This window comes from Buceros rhinoceros, unplaced genomic scaffold, assembly GCF_000710305.1.
Source record: "Buceros rhinoceros silvestris isolate BGI_N320 unplaced genomic scaffold, ASM71030v1 scaffold10079, whole genome shotgun sequence".
Classification (NCBI taxonomy): Eukaryota; Metazoa; Chordata; class Aves; order Bucerotiformes; family Bucerotidae; genus Buceros; species Buceros rhinoceros.
The window spans coordinates 13,843-18,644 of NW_010430938.1; the positions used below are offsets into that span (position 1 = coordinate 13,843).

At 42.9% G+C, this 4,802-nt stretch overlaps 1 protein-coding gene across 1 annotated transcript in view; it reads left to right on the forward strand.

Annotated features, from left to right (window-relative positions):
* Positions 1-254: 254 nt before the first annotated feature.
* Positions 255-4,802, forward strand: part of C1QTNF7 (C1q and tumor necrosis factor related protein 7) — a 50,403-nt gene continuing 45,855 nt past the window's right edge. Inside the window, exon 1 of the mRNA XM_010143217.1 lies at positions 255-479. The gene's annotated coding sequence lies outside the window, so the exon portion shown is untranslated. The remainder of the gene's footprint in view (positions 480-4,802) is intronic.

Consider the following 4,802-nt stretch of genomic DNA (forward strand, 5'->3'; position numbering starts at 1 on the left):
TTCCTCTTCTCTGTGTCTTTACTGAGAAGGAGACAACTTAGCCTATCATGCTTTCCAAAGATGATTTAACGTTACCTCAGGGAGGCTATGCCCCAGGACCTGCTAGGACTCTCTCATATCGCTTCAATCTGGAGCACATGCTTGCTCCTTGCTCCATGGTATACACTGAGCTCTTTCCAGCAGGAGTTTTACAGCAAGCTCACAGTTGCTTTAAATTAGAAAAGCTGGCAAGTGGCCGAGGAAAGGAGTGGGAGCTTATTTAGCTGAGACAGACAGTTACAAAACTCCATACAAGAGTATCAAGCTTCAAATAAGTTTTCATGAAGTACATTATTTGTCATCGCAGCATTTAGATTTGTTTTAAAGGATTTTGAATCATCAACATTTACCTGTTGGCTAGAATTTGCAACTCTTACACTACCCAAACGGAGCATGTTGCTTTCCCTGAAAAATCCTGTATCATCTACTTGAGTGTGAAGGTAAGTTGTACCTGTTTCTACTTTCCTATTCTGACTTCTTGAAATGCATTTGAAGAAGGGAATGCAATAGAGAGACCATTCAGGAAAATACAGATTTTTGCTGGCGTACATGTGATTCCATTAGAAATTGGCTGTACTAGGGCTTCCGTGAAATATTGTCTTCTAAGAGAAGGGTTACAGATTTGGACAATTATGCACATAACTTTCTTATCAGAAAGTTACTAGACAGATTTTTTTTAAAAATGAAGGATGCAATTTCCTGAAAAAAAAAATAGTTGTAAATGTCTACCTTTCACAGGGTTTAGGGCGATTAAATTGCCTAAAATTTTTAGAAATATTTCTCTCTATTTAGCTTTAATCTTACATTCTGTCAACCAAAAACAGAGATTATTGTTTTTTCCCTTGTGAATAATTCCAACATCATTCCAAATCTTCACTTTAATCTTCGTTGCTATAGTTTCATAGAAACTTGGTTAAAAAAAAAAATCTGTAAAGACTAAATAAGTCATTTTGCTTCAGAGTTGTGCTCTTGCAAAGTTATGGTCCTGCATTTAACTTACTAAACTCTCACAAATATATCCATTTATATTTTGTTGGAGTGTTTCTTCTGTTTGGTTGCTTTTTTTCAATGTCATTTAACTTTTTGTGCTCCCGATGCTACCAGCAGTATGCTTCATGCCTATGCACAGACTAGGAAGAGAATGTGTGCTCTTAAATATAAATGAAATGCGGAGTGTACATGATTAAGTGCAACCTTGGTCTGGGTAGGTGAGATTGCAAATGGATTAGCAATTTCTTGCTCCCTTTTTTCCCCTGGGTCTCTGGTTATGATTATCCAGGCGAGGCTGAGGCGAGGCTTGCCTGCATGCCAGCTGCCCAAAACCTGATACTCGCAATGGTGGCTCATTTCACTAACCTACTCACTTTTAAGGAAACGATGAAGCTCTTCGGGCTGAAGTTTTAGGAAAATATGGGTGTGAGCGCACCGCTACCCGCAGCCCTCGATGCTGTGCAAGTTATGGAAATTCACTAACGGCAACCTGCTTCAGAAATCACACATCTATCATGTTATATTGCATGCTGCACTAAAGAGGAAGAAAACCCCTTCCTTCTACAGCGCCTGCTGGTTTCCCTGGCTTGGGACAACTTCAGCTGTGCTGCTGGAGCAGATTTTCTTTGGTGGGAGTGCAGGGCTGTCAGTCCCCCTGATGCTGTGCAACTGTGGGCCACACTCAGCCTAAGATACGCATTTAAGAGTAGAGAACATGGAGCAGAGAGAGCAGGGGGAAAAGCAAAACTGGAAGTGGAGGAAATGCTGGTATGCCTGCCCACTGTCACAGAGGAAATCCTGAAAGCCTGCTTCCCTTTGAAGCTGCCCCTGGGTTAAGTTTTATGCTGAGTGGGAAGCGTCCCGTCACCCTCCTGCTGAGTCCTGGAAAGGTAGAGCTAGGGACATCTCCAGCAGGGTGAGAACTATGTGGCATCGGGATTGGGAAGACTATTCTTCTCTCTTAGTGGTTGATATTCCTTGTCCTTCCTCCACAACACCGCACCAGTCTGACAGGTGGGTGAATGCTGGGCCCACTCCGTATTGCTTAAAGACAGAGCAGGCAGAATGGTTTCTGAAATCGAATACCTCAGCCACAGGGACTGCTTCTGGCTCAGCAGCAATAACAGGGGATGATGCAAACAAAGAACATAGCATTCATATTAACTCATCCTCTCCGTCATCTCCACACTTCACTGTTGATTTTATCTATCAGTCACAGCGGCCAGGTGAGAAGGTAGATGGAAATCCACATATGAGAAGTGTCCTGAGGGGTGAGTTTGAGTGCCTGCAGAAGAACCTTATAGGAAGTGAAAATCCTAAGGCTGCAAACTTTTATACAAATAAGACACATTTAAAAAATAGTGTTTCTGATTCCTAGAGGTTGCTTGTCATAGATACATGACAGGTCAAACTGCATTTTATCTGCTAAAATGGATTCTTTGTTAGGTGAAGGGACAGCAAAGAAAATAGATGATTACCTTGGCAGAGAAATCTAGCGGCTTTGCAGGCTCATCTTCGTGATCATACCTGGAAAATAAAGCTGCAAGTGAGATAATTACTGGCCAGTTTTACATTTTAGTTACAGGCATCGGGCTGTGACTGCCACCAAAAGGTATTAATTTCTGCTCATATTCTTTCTAAAGTAAGAGGTGTAGATTAATAAGTTAGTTTCTCTGTTGGGTTGAAGGAGAAATCCATATTACTCCAATTTCCCAATGCTGAAATAAATTGTTCAGGTTCTTCATCAATTAGGATTCAGTTTTCATCTTGGAAAAGCAGTGTGAATGTATTCCCGGGTGTCTCACCTCAAACCTCACCTGATGTTGGCTGCAGATGGGAAATTCAAAGCAATGAAGGAAGAACTGCAGAGGACCCGACTCAAGTTTTCAAAGATACTTCATGATTTCACTAAGCCTTGTGGCTTGTGGGGGGATAGGACCATACGATCAAACAGTCTACATGTTTCTGTGAGTTGTATGCATTGGGAAGGGCAGAACTGTTGAGTATGAAACCAATTCTTATCATAGAGGATAATGGGAAAAAGATCTTGGCAGCAAGAGATATATGGTTATAACATAATCCAGAGGGAATGATGGGGAAAGTCTCACTGGCTGGGATGTTCACTTGGTCTGGGCAAACCTAGAAGAAATCTGTGGGGAACAATATTTCCTAGGCTGAGAGATGTGAGAGTCCATATGTTGTGCTGGCTTAAACATACTGGCTCATCTTCAGTCTGTCTACTGGATTTGTCTTCCTCATCTGTGTATCACATCTCTCAGACTTAAATGGGGTGCAGCCTACAGAAGTGGAGGCCAAACCTCGAACAAGATTTAATGGTGATAGTTGACCGTATTTGGATGCCATCAGGCCACCCATCCTACTTTCAGCTTACACTCTCCCCTCCCGCTTTGGAGAAATCCCAAACCCAGTATCAGACACCCTGCAACAAACAGGAACATCTGGCAAGAGTCTGAGGTTAAAGCCAGGGAAGGAAGGGAACTGTTCGCTAAGGGAGTGTTTTTTCAGGCGTAATGTAATTCATGCACTCTGTTTTATTTCTCTCAGTTTTTGCTACATTCTTTCAATAAAGATATTTTTCTTTCAGGAAAAAACAAGAGTTGAGAGGGTATTAATAACAGAGGTGGGATCTGAAATATAGTTTAAAAAATTTGCAATAGAAACAGGGAGTGACAACGCCATAAAAACAAAGAGGGCTCAAAGGGTAGAGCTGAAGAGGTGTGTGTCCAGCTGGCTTGCCCCACCACTTTCCATTGGTCCACTGGGACTCATGGCTGGGTCCAGGCCAGCGTGGGAGTCCCATCACTGTAGCACAGGGGGATCTGATCTGTGAGCTTCTGAAAGAGGAACCTCGCTTTTTTTCCCTTTGAAAAAAAAAAAATAGAAGTCTGAATTTTTTCTGGATTTGTCCAGGAAAACTCTCCCTTTTTTTGGAGGGAGATGCTCCCTATACTGGAACACGCGTCTGCTATTCTCACTAGCAGTTACAACTCAGGACCAAAACTCTTTTCCCTTTACAGCAGTCTATAAAAACTTGATGTTACGCCAGCCTGGCTAGCTCTGAAGTTCCTGCACAGCGAAGGTCTGCTGCATTTCAGTGCACCTGGGGATTAAGCCCACCTCCCCAGCACATCTCAGATTGTTGTTTCCAGCCCTTTTTCACTGTCACTAAATTGTGAAAGTGGCTCTTTCAGGGCTTAGCAGAGAAACACTTAAGTTACTCTTTGCATCCATTGCTTATTCTAGTCACCATGTTGGTATTTTATTTACAGAGCAATTGGCTCCTTTGAGTCTTTATGAGCTCCAGCTCTGCATGGATGTTCTCTGAAAGTTATGTCCTTTTTTTGGTCTCAAAACCCGAGAACAGCCTTAGAGCACAGCCCTGCATTAGTAGCCCTCCCAGTCCCACACATCTTTAATTGTCTCCAACTTCTTCTCTGTTCTTCTATCTTTTTCCTCCTGTAAATTACCAAACTGCTGTCCTCCTTCACATAGCCCTCCCATTTTTCTGTCATGTCTCTGTATTTACCCAGAGGCTCCCCCTTCACCACCTCCTCACACAAAGGGTTCTGAGGTGGCCCTGCTGGCAGCTGTTCCTCCCTGAAGTGACAGCGGTCAATGAGCCATCCTGTAATACCTGTTCAAATGATGTGGGAAACCATTCTCCAGCTTCCTGAGAGCTGATCTCCCAGTGGCTGGAGTAAGAGCAAAGCTGCTTTGGCCTCTCTTGAGTTACTGTTTCTGTATTCAGTACA